The sequence below is a fragment of the Canis lupus genome, chromosome 23 (assembly GCF_011100685.1).
Source record: "Canis lupus familiaris isolate Mischka breed German Shepherd chromosome 23, alternate assembly UU_Cfam_GSD_1.0, whole genome shotgun sequence".
In the NCBI taxonomy this organism is placed as follows: Eukaryota; Metazoa; Chordata; class Mammalia; order Carnivora; family Canidae; genus Canis; species Canis lupus.
The window spans coordinates 48,782,494-48,808,873 of NC_049244.1; the positions used below are offsets into that span (position 1 = coordinate 48,782,494).

The window sequence follows — 26,380 nt, forward strand, 5'->3', positions numbered from 1 at the left end:
ATGTAGAATTCCTTTCTAGATCACTCCCTTGAAGCTGAGACTTAAATATTCAAATGTCTACTGGACATCTCTAGTTAAATGTCTCCAACTCAAAATGTCCACAACTGCCTTCATAATCTTCTCCTTTGCATGGACCCTCTTCCAGTTCTCCCTATCTGTGAATGACTACACTAGTCAGAAAGCTCTCTAATCCCAGAATCCTCTTCTTCACATTCCATGTGTGATATGTTACTAAGCCAAATGGATTTTCCTTGGAAAGTCTCTCAAGTCTATCCACTACTATTTGTATCCACCACCACCAAGGTCTAGAAGTCTTCGTCTACACCAAGACTACTATCACCTATCTCACTCCTTCCTCTACTCTAATCCATTTTCTTTTTTTTTTTTAATTATTTTTATTTATTTGTTTATGATAGACACAGAGAGAGAGAGAGAGAGGCAGAGACATAGGCAGAGGGAGAAGCAGGCTCCATGCACCGGGAGCCCGACGTGGGATTCGATCCCGGGTCTCCAGGATCGCACCCTGGGCCAAAGGCAGGCGCCAAACCGCTGTGCCACCCAGGGATCCCCTCTAATCCATTTTCAATATAGTATAACCAAGTGGTCTTTTTAAAAATTCATAATGTGGTCCTTCCACCGTCATGCTTTAATTTTTTTTAAAAGTAATTTCTACCCCCAAGGTGGGGCTCGAACTCACAATCCCCAAATCAAGTTACATGCTCCAAGAACTGACCCAGCCAGGTGCCCTTCCAACTGTCAGGCTTTAAAGGCTTCACTCATTTCTCTTAACTTACTAATCAGAATCTTAGTCATGATCTACAAGGCTTCCTTTAGATTCTCTCCTATTGTTTCTTTTTGTTCCCCGTGCTCTTGTTCTACTGCCCTTACCTCATTTCCTGGGCAATGCGGACCCTCCTCCTGCCAGAGGAGCTTTGTGAGTGGCCCCCTCCACATGAAATGCTCTCCTTACCCCCACCTCACTCCTTTGGCAACACAACTCCAACTCATCTCCAACAAGTTGGAATTTTTCCAGGAGAAAGCCTTGCTGCCCATCCTCCCCACTCTCCAACTTGGTATCCTCTTGCTTAGCACCATCCACTTTGTCTTCATAGAACTTAGCTCATTTTTAATTGATTGGGGGTGATTACCCCCTACCCTCAGTAGACTATAAAATCTGTGTAAACAGGACTGTATCTCCTTTTCCTTACCACTGTATTCACAGCTCTGTGCCCAGTATATGGTGCAAGACTTTCTTAGTCAGTTTGAACTGCTCTAACAGAATACCATAGACTGAGTAGCTTATAAACAACAAGTATTTATTTCTTATAATTCTGGAAGGGAGAAGTCTAAAATTAAGGTGTCGACATATTTGATATCTAAGGAAAGCCTAGAATCTTCTTGATTCATAGACTTTTTGTTGGGTGTACACACAATAGAAGGTACTAAAGAGCTCTCTGGGGTCTCTTTATAAGAACCCTAATCCCATTTTTGAGGGCTCTGCCCTCATGACCTAATCCCAAAAGGCCCACCCCCAAATACCGTCACACTGAGAAATGGGTTTCAACATAAGAATTCTGGGGTAACATAAACATTTAGTCTGCAGCAATGATTAACAGATACATTAGTTAAATAAAGATATGGATAGATAACTGGATGGGTGAAGAAATAAATGAATGAATGAATGCTAATCCTACAGCTGGAAACCACTATGATTCCAGCTGGGAGGTCTTGGGTGGAGGCTAACAGTACAAGTCTGAGCCATGAAATAGAATGTAGAAACTGGATTTTTAATGATTTCAAGATCTGTGTAAATTAGAAAGTCTATTTAGCAATCCCTTGGGTGGGCCCTGCCTCAAGGCATTCTGGGATCTCACAACTGCAGGCCAGAAGAAGAGGGGAGGTACCCAGGACCTGAGAGAATATCCTGCCCACAGCACACAATAGTGGAGGGCCTGATGTGAGGCGAGGAGCTCAGGAAATCAGTCTCGGCTTCTCGGTTTAACGCTCGGATGCTCAGAGTTGACGGAGAGGTTAGCACAGAGCTCAGTTTCTGTTACAAAGAGCTGTCCTGCAGGTTTGCCACACCTGTCAGTCGGCTGCTAAGACTTTCCAATCAGATAACACACAGGAGGGCCTGGAGAGTCCAGGGAGGAAGAAACCGGTCCGGCTGGCTGGCTGGTCAAACCAGCTGTCTTCACATGGCTGAGCGCTCTTGCTTCAAGGAACCCACTGTGCGCATCTCCACGTTCCCCACCATGATGCCAGCACTCTTTTGCTCACTTCCAAAAGGTTTTGTAGCTGTCATGTAAACCTAGCCTATGATTCAAAATCACCACAAAATTATTTTTAGAAGGAAACACACTATTCAATGTTTAACCTAAAGTGAATGAAAATATTTAAAAACCGGTTTTGGAAACAGTACATCTTGGTATCTGAATATAACAAACCACCACGGTGAGAAACAAAATCTGCAGCTAACAACTATAATGCACAAGGCTGAATCATTAGCCTCAGGAGTCACCAAGGATATATGGAATTGGGTATTTTTATTTTTTTTTATTTTTATTTATTTATTTATTATTTTTTTGAATTGGGTATTTTTAAAGGCCATGACAACTGGCTGTTTTATCCAGCTTCAGAAAATATCAAGTCTCCAACTCCCTGGCAGGTTGGGTTTTGTTTGTTTGTTGTCTGTTTAACTTTTAGAGCATTTCTCCATTTTTTAATGTATGTAGTATTCCCACTTTGATACAGTCTTTCCAGTTATTTGTAGAGCCTGACTGGACACACACAGCATGCATACAAAGAATGAAGGAAAGAAAGAACAGACCCAGGAAATGCCTTCCCTTAGAGGCATGCTAATGCCAAGGCTCAGACTTGACTTTACAGTTTTCCAAACTTGTCTCTGTTTCCAATGGCAACTGTGAAATACAACCAGCAGAGTGTTACACATTTAGATTGCTTTTGTCAGTAGGTTGCATAATTATATTGAATGTGCTTAATCTCTCTTAGAAAAAAAAATCTCTCTTAGAGCTAAAACACAGAAAGATTTCATTTGGTGAAAGAAAGAAGAAGAAAAAAAAAAAACAGTGGAAAGTATTTGAAACCAAAGCATTTGTGGATTTCTAACATTAATATATAGTGTCCTTTTCCTGGTTTGGTTGCAGAGGTTGCACACTGGAACTACTACATCTAAATGGAGAGGTTTATAGAAAAATTTGTTGTGGTTGCTTCTTACAATCAGAGCCAGAATGAAGAAGGATTGCATCATATCTCTTATTATTGGGTTAGGGAAAGAAAACAGAATTATCCCTTTCAACAAACCTTTTTTTAAGGACCTATGATGTGAAAGCATTGGGTTTGGTCTGCTGGGGAAGATAGGAACAAAGTCCTGCCTCTGTGAGTTCGCAACCAATTAAGGAGAACTGTATTGTTAAAAATAATAAATAATGTAACAGTGGCTATTTTGCATGTCTTAAAATTGTCAAAGTCCTCTGTGCTGGCATGATCAAAGAAAACTTCCTAGGAGAAAATGCCAGTTGAGCTGAGCCTTATATAAGCAAATGCATGGAAGCGAGAAGCACACATCGCCATGCAATCCCTCCCCCAGCCTGAAATCCCACTGAAATAATGATCAAAGTACCCGTTTTGAAAATAGCAAGCAGCTTTAGCTCTCATATTTATCTCCAAGGACTGCTTGACACACTATCTGTCCCTCTCTCTCTCTCATTCATTCATTCTTCTTCCCCCCGACCCCCAAATAAACTTAAATACCAGAATTGGATCTAACAGAAAGAACTCTGGAAAGCACCTAAACTAATACAGAGATTCCCATCCTTTAAGACAAGTAGAGTAGTTTGAGTTTTGTTTTGTTTTGAATTTCATGATCCCATAGACATATTTGTAACCCCAGGTAAAGCTTAGATTAGGTTCAAAAATGCTGGTTTTAAAAGCTTTTCTTGTCAAACTTTGATCTATCTCCACTACCCCAATACCTCAAATGTTTCCTATTCCACATATTTAAAGTGTAGGGACCTCCTATCAGATCCATTTCTGCCAAGAAACTGAGGCCCTCACTCTTTTCAGATCTGTTTCCTACAAACATAGCCATTCCTACACATACACATATACACATGCACACACACATGAGTGCATGCAGAGGCATCACAGGAGGAACAATAAAATTCTGTCCTCTTATATCTCCTCATTGTCATGAAATTATCTCCAGAAAGCCCAAAGAAAAATTTATTATGAAGAGGGGCTATCTGCTAATTTCATACACTTAAGATAAATTCGTAAAACCAACTCCTAACGTCTGACTCTGAAATACATATATATATATGTATATATGTATATATATACACACGTTATTCAACTAGCTGTCATTCAACAAATACCAATATCCATTGTGAGCTCATATTTTTCATTTTAAAATGGTAGTTTACATCCTCTTTTATTTTTTAAATGTATTTAAAATGTATTTATATTATTTTTTATTTTCACTGTTTTGCTTCTTTAATATAAATATATCAGACATTTTAGAAGCTACAACTAAGCAAAAATAATAGAAATCTCCTGCAATCCAGCCATCTCTCTCCATTGTAAAATAGTTTGTGGATGACTTTTTATTATTTTCTAGATTATAATTCCCCTGAGTTCTAAGAACATATCCTGTTTATCTTTTTAGCCTTCAAATTTATTGCACGTGGTTGGGAATTTGTAAATATTTAAACCATGAATTTCAACCTGGCTGGTGGGAAGGTATAGAGAATCACAGGAGAAGCTCTTTCCAAATCACACAGCCTGCTACAGATCCCTCATCCACCATAACACTCTTTCCTGGGAGATTCTAGAACAGTGATATATACCCTAAACTGCACACTAGAAACACCAGGCCAAACCCTACAGCAAGATTTCTCAGCCTTGGCAATGCTACCATTTTTCACTGGATAATTATTTGCTGGGGAGCTATGCTGTGTATCGTTTAACAGCATCCCTGACCTCTGTTCACTCCATGCTAGAAGTACCATTCTCCCCAGCTGTAAGAATCTGAAATGTCTCCAGATATTTGCCCTTGGGCAAAAACATCACTCTATCTCCATTTTGAGCTATGGCTCTAAACCAATTAAATCAGATTCTCTGGGTGTGAGACCGAGGAGCATCAAGATTTTGAAAACCCTCTGGGATACTCTAATGTATGTCCATGGAGGATCTAAGACAATGGGACCATATCTACCATTCCATCTTGTTCACTGCTCTACCAGCAGGCACAATATCTGGGCATGGTAGGCTCTCAAAAAGGTAACATTAATCAAGTGCTAATTAAAATAGTACATGACTAGTTAATAGTACTTAATTGACTAATGCCATAGGAAAAAAAAAAAAAACTCAGCAGAGTAGGAAAAAAAATGGAAATGTCTCAGAATCCTGATGACATAATCAACATGTACATGGGTACAGCTGAGAATCACTAGGTTGGACTACACAATGTTAGAACTGGAAGGGCCTAACAGATCATTTAGTCATTGCTGTCAGGCTGTGCTCTGTTAACCCCTGAAGTACCTTAGTGGATCCTCAAGGGCCCACTTCCCTCAGGAGGCCTCATTCCTCAGAAGGATAAGGGAAAGGCTAAGCGAGTGGGGGTCCAGACTTCATGGCATCCCTTCAATGCAGAAGTTCTTTTATTTATCTAGCAACTATTTGCAAGACACATGCATTTTGCCAAAGATATGGCAGTGCTACAGATGTGTAGGAACAAGGAAAAGTAATTAACCTTCTTGGGGTGCCTGGGTGGCTCAGTTGGTTAAGTGTCTGCCTTCAGCTCAGGTCATGATCCCAGGGTCCCAGGACTAAGTCGCTGCTGAGCAATGAACCTACTTCTCCCTTTCTGGAGCTCTGCCCCTCTTCCTTGCTCATGCTCCCTCTCCCTCTCCCACTCAAGTAAATAAATAAAATCTTTAAAAGCACACGTAACTTTCTTGCAACTCACAATTGTATATTTTATTTGTTGGGGTTCCACATAAGATTTCTTCTGAAAAAGGGTTCTTATTCGATTCATAGGTAAAGAAATATGGTGAAAACCCACTTCCCCAATTTGTAGATAAAGACACCAAGGTCAAGTGAATTACACAATTAACCTGATCAAAAATTATCAGAACAAAGACTAAAACTTACTTTCCCTAACAGAAAACCCAATGATCTACATAGCATTCTACATTCTAGAAGTAATGGTTCCAGGCAAGAGCTGAGATACATGCAAGAGTAGACCTCCTAGCATTTCCAGTTACCTCATGGAGCTGTTATGTAAAATGGAATTCCCTAGGGCACCTGGGTGGTTCAGTCAATTAAGCCTCTAACTTTGGCTCAGGTCATGATCTCAGGGTTCTGGGACAGAGCTTTGCACTCAGCAGGGAAGCCTGCTTCTCCCTCTAACCCTCCCTCTGCTCACTTTCTCTCTCTCAATTAAATAAAAAATAAATAGAAAAGAACATCTTTTCAAAGCTGGAATTACCTGTAGCTCAATATATTTGTCAGAATGACTTTGGTAGCAAGTCACTAAAATTCCAACTCAAACGGGATTAAACAATACAGAGCATGTATTGGCTCACATAATCGAAAAGTCTAGAGTAGGTCTTGTCTCAGAAGAAGCTTAATCCAGTGATTAAAACAACGTGACTGGAATGTAGTTGCTGCCTCTCATTCCTCAGCAATATTTCCTTTGCGGTTGTTCCATTCCCAGCATGCATTCCCCTTGAAGTTTTAAGGTCTCCAGGCTACATGTTTCCAGCAGAAAAGAGAAAGTCTGCTCTCCACAACTGGTATCCCAGAACATAGGCTTTTTTTTGGTCCTGATTGGCCTCACTCACCAGTACCCAATGGGGCTCATATGCTGATTGGTGTATGGTGACCTACAGCTACTAAAACCCACACAGGTACGGGAAATTTGATTTTTTTTTTTTTTGAAAAAAAAAAAGGAGGGGGGAGGAAAGAAGGGAAGGAAGCAACCAACAAATAAACACACTATGCTGGCTATTCCAAGGTGTTGTATCTGAACCAAACTGTAGCCCAGTAAGCTAATGAGAATATTAATGAGAAACTAGAGTTTAACAAACATTCAAATGAGGATGTGCAAGTATTAATGGTGGTAAGGTTTTGGGTTATGTCTATCTCTATTACAATTTTCTATATTGTCTGAATTATTTATATAGCAATATTGAAATAATTAGAATGAAATACATGACAGTGTGTGTCTGACTCTGGTCTATCCAAAGATACTTTGATTATGCAGGCAAAGGCAAATAAAAATTGTTGGCTTTTTCACAACATTGCCTCAGAAGTAAACTTGATCTATTTGCTCTGTGAGTGCTGAATAACCACAAGCAAAATATGCTATTTTTTGCTTTAAAGTACAAGGGATTAGGGGCACCTGGCTGGCTCCGTTGAAAAAGCATATGACTCTTGATCTTGGGCTCTCGAGTTCAAGCCCGACATTGGGTGTAAAGATCACTAAAAATAAATAAATAGACAAACAAACTTAAGGGGAAAAAGTACAATCGATTTAATGCTATACTTGGTGTGGATACTTAGTTATCGCTTCTAATTAAAATATTCATATTTAAGGTATTTTTTACAATGTGTTGATTCGACATAAAGGTAATTTGCTTTCATAAGGCTAAAATTCAACCTACACTGATTCTACTGACAGCATCTGGCATGTCTTCTTACTTCTGAAGTTAGATCTGAAACTGCATAAATTGGTAGAAATTATTTTATGTGTGTGTACAATAATGATATTTTTATTTTTTTAAGATTTTATTTATTTATTTATTTATTTTTAAGATTTTATTTATTTGTTTGAGAGGGAGATGGAGATGGAGAAGCAGACTCTGGGCGGAGCAGGAGGCCCAGCACAGGGCTCGATCTCAGAACCCTGAGATACAATCTGAAGCTGAAGGCAGATGCTTAACCCATTGAGCTACCCAGGCATCCCAACTGACTTTTAAATTTTATTTCCTCCTTTTTATTTCTCAGAAAAATAGGAGAAATATTTCTTAAGTCAGTGTTTTGAATCTGTGGGAAAATCATTATCTTTGGCTGTTCATAATTTTTCTGAAGATATTTATAATAATGGAAATTATGAAGAAGATAACCCATCCTTATTTTCTCTTGCCTCTCATCCAACTCTTTTTTTTCCTCGTGGAATTGTTTGGCATTGTCACATAATGACTAGAAAAGTGCCCATTATGATCTTCCCATCTGATGAATGGGTAAATGGCCAAACTGCGGAACACAGGGAATCTGGGGAGGGCTAGCACAGCTCCATGGAAGAATGTACACAGGAATGACTCTTCACTATTTGGTAGACTCACTGAAAAAGATATAATAATAATAGTTGACATTACAAACATAATGTACTTTGCATGTCTTAACACATTTAAATCCTCACAACAGCCTTACAAAGTATTACACTAATTTCATGAATGATGACTTAACTCAGAGGTTAAGTAATTTTCCCCCGCAAGATTTCTTTAAATGTCAGTCCTTATTCTTATCTATCTATATGATTTTCTCAGATTATAAGATATTGGTTTTCACTCCTGCTCCTGATAAGATACATGATATTTTTAAAAATATTCATAATCCTGAACCAAAAAAAGACATGATACCAGCTGTTGCCGAGGATGTAGAGCAACTGGAATTCCCACACACTGCAGGTAGGAATGTAAATTGGTACAACTACTTTAGGAAAAACACTTTAATCTAGTAAATTACTTGGCATATTGTAAGTAACTGCTAGATGGCCTTCACTGTTTTGGTTTTCACTTACTTGATTTGTGGATAATATCTGGCTCTCAATGGCAATTCTGAGCTATCAGATTGGCTCCTGCTGGCATCCCAGGAAAGTGGGCTTTCAATCCTCCTTCTATTTACATAACTAACACCCACTCCCTTGGTCCAACTTCTTCCCAATCCTTCCCAATCTCTTCTCAAAACTAATTTCCTATTTACTGCCCTAAGCTCCTCCAGACCTGATGCTCAGCCCTACTGTGACTTCCTTTTCCTCCTTTAACTATGACTTATGCTTCCATCGTTCCTGATAAACATTCCTCCCATTCTCCCTACCGTGGCACAATCCATACATAAGCAAGGTTTACCTGAAATAAATGTACCCCTGGCAATGGGACTGAAATATCAGGTTGTCAATCCCATGGTTTCAGGTCTGTCTTCTCAGAACTCAACTGCAGGAAAAACAGCTGAATCTCACAGTCATTTCTTGGTATTACTTTTTCCGATAACAAGAATCATCTGCCATGCTCTATATGAAAGCTGGGTGTGCAGTCTATTATTTTGGAACTAGCACAATCTCTGACCAACACAAATTACTCAAAAGTTTGTAAAACTGCATTAAACACCATTGTTTCTCATCAGAATCAAACAGAAAGTCAATTTCTTATGCTTTAAAATGATTTGCTGTTTTTTACATGAAATATCCTGGATTGTGTATATAAATACAAATCAGTTTGAAGCTGTTTTTCAATTTGAGTAAGTATCGTGAAAATGTCAAATAGAAAATTAAGCAGTAAATAAACAGGGTTTTATAGGAGCATATTGCAAGAATTATAGGAATTTTCTATTTAACAAAAGAAAAAATTTAAAAAGCCTCAGATTGTAGGTAACAATATCCTCAAGCTATTTACTTTTTAAATTTGTTCCCAATAGTCAACTAAAGCAAAGCAAAAAGAAGAAGAAAGGGCAGGAATGTTTATCTTTAAGATGTCATTGTGAAGTATTATATCATAATTTTAAGATGATAAATACATAGTAAAACAACTGCTCAAAAAATATGTAGAACACACAAAAGCCAAGGACACATAATGGATACAAAGCATTTCTTGATGGACTCCTGCCAACCCTGCGTACTCTGACATCCTAAATAAAACTTGCGTATAAAAGCCACCTTTATATGTGCTAGACCCAAGTTCTTCTGAAGGATTTGCTCTTCTGTAGACCACAACATTCATGTCATCTTTCTTCTATTCCTAGAGCAGAGATAAGATTATTTTCTTCCCAGCTGTTAGTGTGGATGAGGTGTGTATGGCTCATTTTAGGATTCTCAGCCTCCTAGAATCTAATGGTTGCCCTATTGCAACCAACTATTTGGCACATTATAGAACAAAATATGTATATGTGTGTTAGAGAAATATACTTCCATTAAGTATATTGGATATTAATATACTAACATCCATTAAGTATATCAGTTAGTATTATTTTGGTTGTGAGATAAATCTAATTCAATCTAGCAGACGCAAGGGGAAAAAAATGGAGTTGGCGAGGAATAGAGTGGAAAACTGATTTCCTCACTAGATTGGGTAGGTCAGGGGTATTTTCCTGACAGAACCAGATCAGCCTGATAGAATGACTTCACCTAAAAAAAGGCTCAGTCTTGTCTGTCATTGTTCACTCCTCGGTTTTGCTTCTCTCTGTATGTATTGGCTTAATTCTCTCCTACTATAAATGGCTTCCTCCTTGTGGCCAGGGAAGGAGAAGCGAGGCTACAGACAACTCCAGGTATGTATAATTCAGTCAATGAAGCCAGAGGAAAGAGAGATCTTCTGTTCCTCTCAGTGTCCACATATAAAATTCTAAGGCAGTAAGATGGAACCCAGCAGTCATTGGTTGGCAGACATCGGATATGCGTGGAGGGGGGGAGCATTAGTTTACCAAAGGAAGGGGAGATGCCATGGCCTCAAGTGGGCAAGTGATACTGGCCAGATAAAAACAGATATCCTGACTATCAGTGTGGTAAATGCTGTTGGTCTCCATCCCATACCCTCTTGGCGCACCTCTGAGTTCACCTGTACCTGTGAGAGATGGCTCCTGGCACACTGGCAGCTCCCCACATCAAGTTCCTGGCTCTCTCCGTTCTTCTGCCTGAGGGCTTTCTCCACATGATAGGAGCTTGCACCACTGCAGACAGGCACAACACGTAGAAGTACTGGCAAGTTAACCTCTGGGCATGCAGTCAACCTTTACCTAGTGGAGAACGGGGTATGGAAGGTAAAGTCCTAGCTTTCTCACTGTCCAGGGGACAATTCTGAGGCATGTTCCACAGTGTTCCTCACAATGTCTCCACTGGGACCGAACTCCTGCTGCCTACAATGACAGCTGGCTTATTAGCACACCTTTTATCGGTTCTTCTCCTTTCCCTGTCTCACTTTCCTCCTGCCTTGCTTGGCTGCCTAAGCTCCACCCCAAATAAACCACCTATACCCGAGTCCTTATGTCAAGGTCAGCTTCAGGGAATCCATAGGTAGACAACCAGGTTATCTATTTAATTTGCCAAACAATAACTGTACTAGATACTGGAAATATAACAATAAATAAAATAGGGATTACCTCTCTGGAAGAGGATAGCCAAGAAACTTAACCTCTAACTATAACTGTCACCATATTATTCCATGTGCATTTTCAGTGCCAATTAAAAAGAGAATAATTACATAGATTTGTCTCACTTATTGGTATAGATATTAGCTATATAGAAAATCCATTTTTAAGTATTCAATTAATTAATATATTTATATGCATTTATGTTCTCCTTTGTCCTACATTATAAAAATAAAGTTTAGGTCCTACTCAAAAATTTTGTTCCCGATTCCAGGAAAAAGTCAAATTCAAGAGTGCTATAAATGGACTCAGGCCGGGGCTACTTCTTAGCCCACCTTGCTCCTATCAAATTTTTTGTCATCTCTGCAGGTTCAATTTTCACTTTAAATTCTAGAACCAATCCTAATCTTCAATCAAAGGAATGCATTGGTCCAAGCAACTAAAAGGTCCTGGGGCAATGTTGTTTTTAGGCATCAAAAGATTCAGATTGACTGTATCCTGAGGGCTTTGTCTTCATTTCCTGGCTGATTTACAGTTCCACCCACCCACCTGCTTATATCAGCTTTTTCTTCATATGGCTCCCCTCATGATACTAGCACTAGGTGACAGCGTCAGAGAGAAAAGCAGATCTGCATTCTAGCAGTCTTTGTAGAAGTTCACTATTGATCCAGCCCATGTCATGGATAACATGCCTCTTGGTTTAAACTATTCAGGATTCACCCCAAGACCAAGATGGGATCAATTCCAAGCTCACCATCTAGTTGGTTTTCCAAAGGAAAACTGTGGTAGGATAAAAAAAAAAAAAAAAAAAAAAAAAGAGAGCGAGTGGAAGCTAGGCCCCATGCTGATGAAACTAGAACACTACTGAATAATCTTTCGGGTCCTTCCAAATAAGATAGGATTTAGAATAGGTTTAAATAATTTGCACATGGCTCATCTGTTTAGGTCCACACTTCTAGAATGTTTGAGAACAGCTTGTTCTTTTTTCACCATTTTAAACATCTCATCCATTACACTCATTTCTAACAGTAAGCTGCTTTAAAACCCTTTCACCCTCTTCTAAATGGTTCAAAAACAAATTTTACCCTATTCACATCTGGTTTATTATAAGCTGCTAATTAGCTAAAGCCAGAATTACTAACATTTTATGGTACCAGGAACTGATTCTGTAAGTGGTTAAGGCATATTAGGTGGTTTACCACTCCCAAAGACGGTTTCTCCCCTTCAACTGAAGTTAAGTATTCCCTTCTAAAATATGACTCTTTTAGATCTTTCATCAAAAGAAAAATAGAAAAAAAAAAAAGAAAAAAGAAAAATAGAATTTAAAATAATCTATTATTGTAACTGACTTAAAATAATGTGATCCTTCCATTTCAGATCCTCTAGACTGTTCACATTAGTGATCAATAAAATGCTAATTAAAGAAATTAAGCAAGTTTGTGATTTCACTTGTATTCAGGTTTCATTTTAATGGGATATATCTGTATCAAGTACAAAATATTGTCTTTTTCATAAAAACAAAAAAAAACAATTTCAGATTTCAAAAAGATCTTGAAAATTTGCAAATGCAACCATACATGTGAACTATTTCCAAAATATTTGTTTCACTGCTGAAATATGCATATAAAAGTTCTCTATTGTCTCCAGAAGATAAAATCTGTGTCTCTTACCAAAGAAAAGGCAGTTTTATCTGATGATCAGATAAAGGCCCACCATATTTTGCAAGTCTGAGAAGCAAATAAGAAAATAAATATGTCAATCCCCTTTAATGTTGGCTGAGTATGTACTCATCATTTTGAAATAATTTTTCCTGTCAGATAATGTGGTTATTTTCTAGGGAAATAAAATATTTCACTGTTTGGCAATCTTCTTCTGGTTGCTCATTTATAATACGAGGTGAAAATGTTAATGTATTTATTGTTTACCATAGCATGAAGCTGAAAAAGGTACAGATTTACTAGAAATTTCTGTAAATTTCAGTATTTTTTTAATCACCTTAAATGATAAAGCGAATATTGAAAAGAAACATACGTCTGATCTTAGGTTTTATTTACTGTTTAGCTTAGAGCTGTGTCACCTTCTCTAAGAAGTCTTATTGGATATAGTCTCTTCTGTGCTCTGAAGATATCTTGGGCACATCTCCATCACTGAATTTATCATACTGTAGTATAATTATATGCTCACGTGTTTGTCTCCCATCTAAGTTATAAGGGAGGGATCCTATTACTAATATCTGAGTCAGTTAGGTACTATTAATAATGAGTATACAGGGATCCCTGGGTGGCGCCGCGGTTTAGCGCCTGCCTTTGGCCCAGGGCGCGATCCTGGAGACCCGGGATCGAGTCCCACATCGGGCTCCCGGTGCATGGAGCCTGCTTCTCCTTCTGCCTGTGTCTCTGCCTCTCTCTCTCTCTCTGTGACTATCATAAATAAATTAAAAAAAATTAAAAAAAAATAATAATGAGTATACAGATATTAATAAGACATGGTTTCTGTATTCTAGGAAACCACAGTTTTATAACCTGACCTCTGTGCCTTCCCAGTCCTCAAAAGGATCGCAAATTAACAACCATGGCTTCCAAGAGGTCTTTAGATAGATTTTTTTCCAACTTACATAATAGAAAAATTTGAACCAACTTTAAATTGTGGATGATTTCATACCAATCTCAGGATTTCAGCTACTCTTGAAATATCAGAAAACCTGGCAGCATTTGGCCTGAGTTCTCATATGGTATTAATCAACTGCTGCTAAGCAATAGTTATTCCTTTACACAGGACATGTAGTCTCCAGTTTCCCTCGATTCCTACTGCTCCCTATTATTCTCTGATCCCAAGACTGAGAATCAGTTGCCATTTATACTTGCATTGATACTCTTGGTATAGAAGTATTTTTGTGACTTGTGGTGGTTTTTGTTGTTGTTGTTCTTGTTTTTTTGTTGTTCTTGTGGTTTTAATAAATAAAAAAAAAAGAACATCAAGACAGATCTAAAGGCCCACATGATTTTTTTTAAAGATTTTATTTATTTATTCATGAGAGACAGAGAGAGAGAGAGGGAGAGAGAGAGAGGCAGAGACACAGGCAGAGGGAGAAGCAGGCTCCATGCAGGGAGCCCAACGCGGGATTTGATCCCAGGTCTCCAGGATCACACCCTGGGCTGAAGGCGGCGCTAAACTGCTGAGCCACCTGGGGTGCCCTTAAAAATATGCCAACCTGCTTTATTTATCTGCTCACCTGAACTATTTCAATAACTTTCTGATTAATTCATTCAAATGTGCGCTCCTGGATCTAACGGATCCCTCCATCTCCACGTTCTCCCTCATTCTAACCCATCCTATGGGTTAGTGTGCTCACTCCTTTCTAAATCCTTTAGTACTAGTAGTCGTAGAAGTAGTGACAACGGCAATAGTTAACATCTACTAATGCTAATGCTAACTAGCTCTCCTGCCCTGCTCTGTGTACTTTAACATTTACCTTAACATTTACTTCTTATGTCAGCTGTTACGGAGGTGGTATTAGTACCTCCTCTGCATGAACTCTGACCAGTTGCACGCAGACACAACTCAGTAGTGTTCACTCCGTGCCTGTACCATGCACTTCTCCTCTGCCCAAGGCCGCCTTGTGCTTACTGATACTGTGACCTCCCTAGGCAAATATGTGGTGCAACTCAGAGGAGCAGAGCATCAATGCTCCATTAGGCGCATCTCTGACATTTAGGAAGTAGGAGTCAGTGGATAAACTCCTCCCCTGGGAAGTTAGAAAAATCAGTGTCACTGAATACGAAGGGGCGGCCTGCTCAATGCTGCATCTTCCTTGCATCCTTCTCCTCTCGTCTCTCTCTCCCCCCTCTCTCATGCCTGCCCCCTGGGACTGCACTAATAAATCGTAATACTGATGCAACTGCTGCAGGCTCTGCTTTCTCAGAAAACCAGACTGAGAGATTCCTTCATACTCCCTCCCTTTTTTCTTTTTTTTAAACTTAAATTTATATTGCCTTCAAAAAGCACCTACCTCATCATCGTGTTCCTCCTTCCCGTCTCCCTGTCTCCCTCTCAGCACGGCTCTGACTGGCATATCAGCATCGGCTTAATTTTCTCTTTGGTCCAGCTTCCGCCACGTGGAGAGGGCCATGGTGTCTGGAATTCCCAAAACGCGTTTCCCACGGCTCCTAGCACCCGATGTGATTGCTTCTGCTCCTCAAAATTCCTCTGGAGGATTCTCAAAAGGAGACTCCAGCTGACCTTAGGACAGATCAGAAGAAAGGGAGGGAAGGAAGGTCCTAGAGCCCTGACCCCAAGGGGAAACTTCGCAGGGCAGGGCCTGTGCTATGTACAGAGTCAGTAAGGCTCAGCCCCAATGTTATACCTGCGGGAGCCCCTCTGAGCCCCAGAGCCTCCCGGGGTCATTCCAAGGGGCCCAGAGCCCCCGGTGTCATACCTGCGGGAGCCCCTCTGAGCCCCTGAGGACTCGTGGGGTCATTCCAAGGGGCCCACGGCTGCAGTGTCACACCTGCGGGAGCCCCTCTGAGCCCCTGAGGACTCGTGGGGTCATTCCAAGGGGCCCAGAGTCCCCGGTGTCACACCTGTGGGAGCCCCTCTGAGCCCGAGGCCTCGTGGGGTCATTCCAAGGGGCCCACGGCTGCAGTGTCACACCTGCGGGAGCCCCTCTGAGCCCCAGAGCCCTCCCGGGGTCATTCCAAGGGGCCCAGAGTCCCCGGTGTCACACCTGTGGGAGCCCCTCTGAGCCCCTGAGGACTCGTGGGGTCATTCCAAGGGGCGCAGAGCCCCCGGCGTCACACCTGCGGGAGCCCCTCTGAGCCCCTGAGGCCTCGTGGGGTCATTCCAAGGGGCCCACGGCTGCAGTGTCACACCTGTGGGAGCCCCTCTGAGCCCCTGAGGCCTCGCGGGGTCATTCCAAGGGGCCCACGCCCCCGGCGTCACACCTGCGGGAGCCCCTCTGAGCCCCTGAGGCCTCCCGGGGTCATTCCAAGGGGCCCACGGCTGCAGTGTCACACCTGTGGGAGCCCCTCTGAGCCCCTGAGGCCTCGCGGGGTCATTCCAAGGGGCCCACGCCCCCGGCGTCACACCTGCGGGAGCCCCTCTGAGCCCCTGAGGCCTCGTGGGGTCATTCCAAGGGGCCCAGAGCCCCCGGCCTCACACCTGCGGGAGCCCCTCTGAGCTCCTGAGGCCTCGCGGGGTCATTCCAAGGGGCCCACGGCTGCAGTGTCACACCTGTGGGAGCCCCTCTGAGCCCCTGAGGCCTCGCGGGGTCATTCCAAGGGGCCCACGCCCCCGGCGTCACACCTGCGGGAGCCCCTCTGAGCCCCTGAGGCCTCGTGGGGTCATTCCAAGGGGCCCAGAGCCCCCGGCCTCACACCTGCGGGAGCCCCTCTGAGCCCCTGAGGCCTCGCGGGGTCATTCCAAGGGGCCCAGAGCCCCCGGCGTCACACCTGCGGGAGCCCCTCTGAGCCCCTGAGGCCTCCCGGGGTCATTCCAAGGGGCCCACGCCCCCGGCGTCCCACCTGCGGGAGCCTCCCGGGGTTGGATCACAAGAGGCCCAGCGCCGCATCGCAGGAGGTGCCGGGCTCGGGCCGCGGCTGCAGGAGCGCGGGGATGCCCGCCGCCGGCCCGCGCAGCCTCCCTACCTGGCGGCTGAGTCCTCCCGGGTGAGCCTCCGGCCCGCGCGCAGCCGTCCTCGGCCTCGGGGCCGCCCACCGCGTCGGGCCGGGAAGGTCCTTCGCTCGCCTCCAGGACGCCAGGCTTCCTCCTCGGGGGTCTCCTCTCCCCTGTCCCGTGGAGGAACAGACGCGCTCCCGACACGTGGCCTGCGCTGCGGCGGGGCGAGGCGGCCGCGGAGAGGTCCGGGCCTGCGGACGAGGGCGGCCCCGGGGAGCTCGGCCGCTGCGGCCTCGGCCTCGGCCTCCTGGGTCGCCCGCACCGCGGCAGCCGCGTGAGCCCGACGACAGGGCCGCCGCCGCCCCGCGAGGCCAGCTCGGGGCGCTCCCTCAGGGGGTGCAGACGCGGCCCCCACGGCGCGGCCCCCGCGGTGCTGAGGCGCGACCTGCAAGCCCGGGGTCGCGGCGCGGACGCGGCTGTGGAGGCCTGAAGCGGTGGTGGCTGTGGTGGTGGCGGCGGCGGCCACGCTCCGGGGGGCGCCCCTCCCCCCACCGGCCAGCTGCCCGCGCCTGCGCAGTGTCCCCGCCGAGGGCTCGCCCCCCGGGGCGCTCAGGCGCACGCGCAGCCTGCGGCCTCTGAGGGGCCCTGGGGCGCCCCGCCCCCCGCGACCCCCGCCTCGCCCCGGCCGCGCACCCCAGCCCGCGGGACGGCGCCGAGCTCCGCCCGGGCGTGCCCTTCCGAGCCTCAGTTTCCTCACCCGCCCCCGAGGTAAGAGCCCATCCTGCGAGACGGAGGATTTCCGGCTAAAGGCCTAGCGCACAGTAAGTAATCAATAATCAATAGTCGGGCGAGCTCCCCTCTGTGGGCACGGCCTCCTCAATGTATTCACGCACACATGGGTTTCCAGTGTATTTACACCCCCTGTACCTTCAGGCACCGTCTCCATCCTTTTGATCAAGGCAGTCACCACAGTTCGCCTGACCTGCGTTAGCGCGGGGACCTTCCAGTACATCCCAGTACATCCCAGTACATCCCAGTACCTTCCAGTACATCCCAGTACATCCCAGTACGTCCCAGTAAGTTCCAGTAAGTTCCAGTACATCCCACTACGTCCCAGTACGTCCCAGCACGTCCCAGTACATACCAGTACATTCTAGTAAGTCCCAGTACGTCCCAGTATATTCAAGTACGTTCCAGTCAAAGAAGTATTTGCTCAAAGAGTAACTTTCACGGTGCTCGACACATGCATACATCCCAGTACGTCCCAGTACATCCCATACATCCCAGTACGTCCCAGTACATTCCAGTACATTCTAGTATGTCCCAGTACATCCCAGTACATTCCAGTACGTTCCAGCACATCCCAGTACGTCCCAGTACATCCCAGTACACTTCAGTACATCCCAGTACATTCCAGTATGTCCCAGTACATCCCAGGACGTCCCAGTACATGCCAGTATGTCCCAGTACATTCCAGTACGTCCCAGTACGTCCCAGTACATTCTAGTACGTCCCAGTACGACCCAGTACATTCCAGTACGTTCCAGTCAAAGAAGTATTTGCTCAAAGAGTAACTTCCATGGTGCTCGACACATGCATACATCCCAGTACGTCCCAGTACATTCCAGTACATTCCAGTACGTCCCATCCATCCCAGTACGTCCCAGTACATTCCAGTACATTCTGGTATGTCCCAGTATGTCCCAGTACATTCCAGTATGTTCCAGTACGTCCCAGTACATTTCAGTACATCCCAGTACATCCCAGTATATTCCAGTACGTCCCAGTATGTCCCAGTACATCCCAGGACGTCCCAGTACATGCCAGTATGTCCCAGTACATTCCAGTACGTCCTAGTACATCCCAGTACATTCTAGTACGTCCCAGTACATTCCAGTACGTTCCAGTCAAAGAAGTATTTGCTCAAAGAGTAACTTCCACGGTGCTCGACACATGCATACATCCCAGTACGTCCCAGTACATTCCAGTACGTCCCATACATCCCAGTATGTCCCAGTACATTCCAGTACATTCTGGTATGTCCCAGTACGGCCCAGTACATTCCAGTACGTCCCAGTACATCCCAGTACATCCCAGTATATACCAGTACGTCCCAGTATGTCCCAGTACATCCCAGGACATCCCAGTACATGCCAGTATGTCCCAGTACATGCCAGTATGTCCCAGTATGTCCCAGTACATTCTAGTACGTCCCAGTACGTCCCAGTACATTCCAGTACGTTCCAGTCAAAGAAGTATTTGCTCAAAGAGTAACTTCCATGGTGCTCGACACACTGCTCTGGTTCTTATTTGCGAGTTTTTACCCTTTTTTGAAAATGATGAGTTCTTCCGCAGATTCAGGCAGTTAAGCCTTTTCCCGACTGTTTTATGAGGAAAGACTTTTCCTTCCTCTCCCAAAAACGTACCAAACACCCTTTGGGTGGTAGCAAGGACCGTTGGAAGTATTGAGAATTGGAAGAATGAGCAAAACCATCTCTGCCCTCGAGGGCTGGAATATTAACTTGTTGATGTAGCTATTTAACGTTCAGATGTATATTTCTGTATAGTTAATTCCACATGTTCCTCATGTGCTGGAAAAAAATACACATCTTTCAAGTTGGCTCCTTCCCGACTGCATGCTGCCTTCGAATCCACGCCTATGATGCAAGTGGAAACTGTTCATGTGTATTTGATTACATGAAAATAGCTTATGTATTTCCTTCTATTAATTACAGTGACTCTGAAATTTATAAACCATTTCCTTCTCCATCCCATTTGCCATATTCTCACAATATTAGTTACATACCCTTGATTTAACTAAGCACAGAAACGTCTGAGATGTATAAATGTGGGGCTTTAGTCACATTGATTTTCAGAGTTTTATATCTGAAACTTACTTCTCAAAATTAAAAAAAAAAAGGGTTTGTTTATATGAACAATTTAAGGGACTCCTATTCTGAGAATGACAAGAGTTAGCTTTTCTTTCATATGAAAAGAAACAGATTATTCTGCTATGGCCTATTTAATTCTATAAGGCTTAAGCCATGTTTCCTTTGACTATTGCAGTGAATCCACTGCGATCTAGCCAGTTGTGTGTAGTTGAAGGCCCCGGATGAAATAAAGAACTGCACCCACTCTGAACACCCAAAACCAAATGTATCTCACTTTGCTCGCCAAAATTTAGTCTGCTCAAAGCTAGGACACCAGGCTGTTTTCTTTCCTTTCTTATATCAGCAGGATCCTTTGTCACTTGTAATGAACAGAACCATTCCAGACATCTGGTCTGGACATCACTGGCCTCCCCTGGGCCTCAGGCAACCGCAGAGGCTCCCACCTAGAAACACATACCTGCGTGGCTGGAAGGAGCCACGGACATCGAGGAATCTAGGGCCTGCACTTTGCAGATGAGGACAAAACTCTGGTTGGCACCAATTGAGTGACTTGCTCAAGGATGCATATAAATTAGCAAAGGAGCTTGGATGAATGACCACGTGCCTGTTTTAGGAGAAGGACCAACTCACCTTCTTAACTAAACCAAAGAGAGCAAGTGCTCCTTGGTTACTCCTTACCTGTGGCAAAATTCTGAAATGAAAAAAAAACATGTCTTGGGGGCTTGGTCCCACTCTTCCCCCAGCATTTTCATACAGCCCCAAACAGGCTTGCTTTTCCAGGTGCACAAAGACTCACATTCTTTCTTTCCACCACCAGAACACCTTTCTCTTCTAGCCTTCCTAACCAGATTGGTTAAACCAATCCATCCTTCACTGCGCATCATTGATGTAATCCTTTCCGGAGGGCTTGCTTGTTAAAAGAGTTTTGTTAGCTCCAAAGAACAACTCTAATGATAGCACCAGGACAAGTTCAGGGTCCGGGCTTGGCAGCAGCTTTACAACTTCTGTAAAATGAATTTTAGCTGGTGGCTGCTCCAGAGTTTTTATGTAAGAGGCCCTCAGAGGAGTCATTCTGGTTGGAAGAGGGTATTATGGGGTTTTTTGTGAACCTGAATTTGCCTAGAAAACCCACCCTTTTTACATAGATTTTTCCAGGAAATTTGTTTATGGTGGCTTTGGGAACAATGATGGAAATCAGACCAAGTGCCCCCTTGAATACAAAAGCCCCCTAGCTGATTACAGCACTTTTCAAAATTGGTGGCACTTGGGGGAATAGGAGATGATCTACAATCTTGTCTCACTTTCTCACGAATTTCTGGCTTCCCAATGCTGGTCACAGTTGCCTCAACCTTTCCTGAAGTAAAAATCAGTCAGCATAAGCCATGAGTACTGCCCTAAAAATACTCTGTGTAGTTTTAAAAGCTGTTTTAACAGAAGTAGTGTATAGGGCCAGTTTATGAAGAACTGGCTCAACCATTTTCCATTTTATGAATTGATTAGAAAAACAGGAATTTAATATTATAACTTACACATAGTTTGCACACTTTGAAAGAAGGGAGTGCAAGATATGGCTTAATGTATCAGACTGGAGATCTGATGCCAGTTCAGGGTTCTGTCCAATTGCACCCTGAGATGGCCTATAGTGTCAGGTAAATCGGGGAAGATATTCTGGGGCAGTGGATCAACCCATACTTTGGAGTAGGTGATTATCCACCTCAAAACAGCCAAAGTAAACGTTAGTTGCTGTCATCTGGCCTCAGATAACCTGGAGCAAATTATAAATTCCTTGAAGCCTGCACTAAATCTTAATCACATCACCTTTTTCTTTCTGCCTCCCACCCAAATCCCAGCACAAAAATCAGCATTTAATAAATATTTTTAAGTGGAAAAATAGAGTTCTGACCTTAATTTATTATCAACTTTTCCAAAAACATATCATAGCAAATAAGCCACTTCTCTAATCCATATCTCACTTGGCCAAGGTACTACAAAAGACTGTATTTTCCATTGAAACATATGCCCCATTTGCCTTTTATGATCACATAATTTTTAGATAATTTTCTGTACTATATTTTTCACAAAAGGAATAAAAATGAGAGAAAAAAAGGAAAATTATGATAAGGAAAATGCTTACATATATGTTTTAAGAAAAATAAGCCCCTTGTGGTTTTATTTCTAAGCTTTTTCATAGGTCATAAGTTCCTGAAGACTTATGTACATTTTTCCATATTAAAATGCATTATATGTTTTAGATATCCACAGTTAATAAGTCAGCAATTTAAAATAGTCATTAAGCCCTCAGAGCTCCATTGGCCGGAAGCATTCTGAATAGTCTTGTACAAACAACTTGTTCACCATAGTTGTAAATTTGATTTGGTGTGTATACAGCAATATCTGACCTGCCCAACCTCTAGTGCGGATCCTAAGTTGTACTCATACAAGGAAAGGGATAACATTTGTCTAGTTTTACTGTGCTACCCTTCCCCCCACCTTAAGCTGTCACTCTGGCTTCTATTCCCCCCCTTAATTCATAAATCTTTTTCAAAGACTTTCTCATCCTATCCCTTAATTCTTCGTTACCATTAGGACTGCATTGGATCCCTCCTGCTGGTTTAATAGTCGACACGGGGAATCACAATAGCTGAAGATTTTCTACCCAGAATTGGAAGTATATTGATTTTCTTCATCCTTCTCAAGGCCATGATATGCTGATCATCATTTTCCCTGCGCACCTAGAAACAACTAGGCCTTTCCCAAAATTCACTAAATGTCTTGTTGAGGAACTTAATGAGTAGAAGCACTAGCTCTGGAGTCAGACTGTTGAGTTCAAATCCTCACTTACCACCTAGTCACCTATGATCTTGAGCAAATTAGCCTCTCTAGGCCTTTACTTCTCACTTGTCACATGGAAATAATGATAAAAATAATTCTGATGTTAAAGGGTTGTTTTGAAGATTAAACAAGATCATATATACATAAAGCATTTAGAACATACTACACAAAACAAGCTCCTAAGCCTATGGATTCATGTTACAGACTCTGTATGAGATCTACAGATTAACAAGATTTACAAATGGAGGAAACTGGAAAACCACACAATCCAGGACTAAAAATATCCAAATGTGTATAGGGCCCAGACAAGTAATATGATTGATATACGTTTGAAGCAAATGTACATGATGAGAGGGGTGGGGAGACAAGACTGTGGTGACCTTGCTGGAGGGACAGCTTCTACTCAGGGCGAAGTACATCAAGTACATCGCTGCTGTATGAGATCAGGAGCCTAGTCTTACTGGTTCTTCGAGTTTGTCAAGAAAAGCCAGAAATGCAGATTTGTGTATAGTCTCAATGTTAAGATGTTGACAGTTAATTCAATTTTTTATAAAATTCTTTATCGGTTTCTTTTTTAAAAATATAGTAAAAGATGGTAGCTTCTACTTGAAAGCCTCTATTCCAATCTAATTACACTTCATTTGAAAATGGAAAAAGCAGGATTACGAAGAAAAATGTCATGTCAAAGGTACACACAACCAGTGAATAGCAAAAGTCTAGCAAAGCTCATATCCAGACAACTCTGACATCCTTCCCCATGATGGCTTTATCTCTCTTATATGCATTTCTAATCTGTCCCTTAAATGCTGTTATTCTGTATCATCTGGTCCATTTTCATGGCCACCCTACTTTCTGGGAGCCTATTGCCTCAAAATCTCCACACCTAAGTATGACCTACACTGCCCGTTTGCTAAAATCACATTGACCTTCTTACCATTTGATCACAGCCCTGCTTTAAGTCCTTCAAAAGTTCTTATCACCCACCGCATCAGAGCCAAGTGCACTGGCCTGAAAGTTACTCATCCAGCCTCAGACCGATTTCCTTTTGCTGGCCTGCTTCCTGGTTCCTCCGTGAACAAGCTGGGTTGCCTTGGGTGAGTTCGTCGCTTTACCTCAGGCTTTCTCTATATCAGCTGAAAATAATGGGAGAGTATAATGGTAGCACTAGCCTCACGGTGTTGTTATAGGTATTACATGAGCGAGCCCCTGTAAGGAGCTTCACGTGGAGCAAGCAGTCCGCAACGCTGCTTATTCACGTTCCTGTGCTATCTCTGCTACCAGATTCTAAGCATCTCTGGAGCCGAATCTATGTCTCATTGGTGTTTGTTCTTCCCATCTAAATATTAAGCATATACTGCATATTTGTTAAATATTTATTCACAGGGTGAATGAATACGTAAGCCAATGAATTATCTATACAATCAGATAAACCCGTCCCTCTGTGAAAAATGAAAAGCAGTAAGTGGTTTCAAGGCCCGCTAGACTTGGGACAGAAGCAGGCAGGGACTCTGGGGAGTTGGGCAGGTAATGGTGACTTAAAAATTTTTTCACATCAGTGATGAGTGGTGGATGCAGCAACCAGAGCCAGGCTCACTGCTTAAATGAGGGTCATGGATGGGGGTCCCTTCACTTGTAAAAGGAAGCATTAAAAAGTTGTCCTGCTGCCTAAGATTATAGCTTAGCTGAGACCAGGGAGATGAGAGAACACAGGCACAGCCTTATGGAACGGAACCAAGCCACTGGCTATTTCTGTGGCTGGCCCCTGGGAGTTTTCAGAGCACTGGAGAGGAGGAGTCCCAAATCACCACCATAAAACCTAGTCCTGGATCGTGGGTGCAGCAAAGCCATTGGATGTTTGAAACAGAAGCGTGCCATCAGCTGATCCCTATCTGAAGACTTTGTCTTTTGTTTTCAGAAGTTTAGTTATGATGTGTCTTGGAGTAGGTTTCTTTGCATTTATCCTGTTTATATTTGACTCGCCTTCTTGAGTCATTTTTATGTCTTTTGCCAACTATGGAAAGTTTTCAGCCATTAGTACTTTAGGTAATTTTCAGCCCCTGTCTCTCTCTCTCTCTCTCTCTTCTCATTGTGAGACTCCAATAATAATATAAATATTAGCTCTTTTGTTATTATCCCACAGGTCTCTGAGACTCTGTTCATTCATTTTTTTTCAGTCTGTTTTCTTTCTGATCTTCAAATTGGATAAGTTCTGTTCACTGGCCTCAATATCACTGATTCTATCCTCTGCCATCTCCAATTTACTATGGAGCCCATCCACAGAGTTTTTCTTTTCAGTTATTGTATCTTCCCATCAATAATTTCCACCTGGTTCTTTTTTTAGGACATATTTATTTGCTGATACTTTATATTTTTCATTTGTTTCAAGAGAATTTGATGTTGTTAAGACATTTTTATGATGGTTGCTTTAAAATCAGTGTTAGATTCATCTAACAATTCATCTAATTCATCTAATTCATTAATTCTAATTCATCTTGGTGTAATGCATCTGTCAATTTTCTTTTTTCATTCAAGTTGTGATTTGTTGGTATGACAAGTGATCTTCATTTTCAATTACATCCTGGATATTTTGGGTATTATATAATGAGACTCAGGATCCTATTTAATCCTCTTTTGTAGCCAATAGTCACCCTGTTGAGATATAGTGCAATGGTTGAGTGGTTATGCATGCTTAGCTTTGCCCTGCCAACAGCGTCCCAACCAAAAGTGGAGTACCCATGTGCACTGCCTCATTGCAGATGGGGAGGTGGAAATCCAGCTCCCCCATAAGCCCCATTGACATGCTCCCATTGAAAGCAGGGTACAGGGAAGCCTGGGTGGCTCAGTGGTTTAGCGCTGCCTTTGGCCCAGGGCATGATCCTGGAGACCCAGCATCGAGTCCCATGTCGGGCTCCCTGCATGGAACCTGCTTCTCCCTCTGCCTGTGTCTCTGCCTCTGTGTGTGTGTGTGTCTCATGAATGAATAAATAAAATTTTTAATAAAAAAAAAGCAGGGTACACACTAGCTTTGTCTTGTTGCATCTATGTGGGAACATAAGCATAGCTCCTTTTAGGCCCTGCTGATACCAGGGCAGGGGAAAGCACAGAGGACTGAGTCACACTGCTTTGTGCTGTAGCATCTGGGCAGAAGCTTGGCCCCCCACTAAGCCTTGCTGATACTCAAGGGTGGGGGAAAATGAAGTACTGACTCATTCAGTCTCTTGCCAAATGGGAGTGGAAGTTCAGCTTGCCACTGGACCTCCCTGATACTACCTTGGCAGAAGAATTGGAGCAATGCCTGCTTCTGGTGAAAAGATCAGCTCCTCGTTGAGTCCCGCCAACGCAACCCAGACAAGGGAATCAGAGCACCAGCTGCTTCTGCTGAGTGGGAGATGGAAGATCAGCTCCCCATTCAGTTTCACTAACTTTGCTCTGACTTTACCCCAGCGGAAGAATCAGAGCACCAGCACCTGTTTTCAGGGGGTGGAGGGTGGGGGTGGCAAGGACAAAGGAGGGATGGACGGAAGATCAGCTTCCTGCTTGGCCTCACTAAAACTACAGGAAGACAAGCAGTTTTTCTGTTGGTGTTTGATTGGAATAGAGCAGGTATTACCAGAAAGGTTTTCTGCTGTGAGGCCACCCTTTTCCTGATCCTTTGGTTA

At 43.1% G+C, this 26,380-nt stretch overlaps 1 long non-coding RNA gene across 4 annotated transcripts; it reads right to left on the reverse strand.

Annotated features, from left to right (window-relative positions):
- Positions 1-1,310: 1,310 nt before the first annotated feature.
- LOC102151773 lies at positions 1,311-17,243 on the reverse strand. 4 transcript variants are annotated; one of them, XR_005377232.1, is made up of 6 exons: positions 17,028-17,236; positions 15,395-15,624; positions 10,863-11,034; positions 9,959-10,040; positions 9,156-9,239; positions 8,172-8,368 (listed from the first exon to the last, which is right to left on the reverse strand). It is a non-coding gene; the product is annotated as an uncharacterized LOC102151773 (long non-coding RNA). The 4 variants fall into 4 exon arrangements; XR_005377233.1 differs by having other exon boundaries at positions 9,156-10,040; positions 15,395-15,619; positions 17,028-17,243; XR_005377230.1 differs by having other exon boundaries at positions 9,156-10,040; positions 17,028-17,243.
- Positions 17,244-26,380: the final 9,137 nt, after the last annotated feature.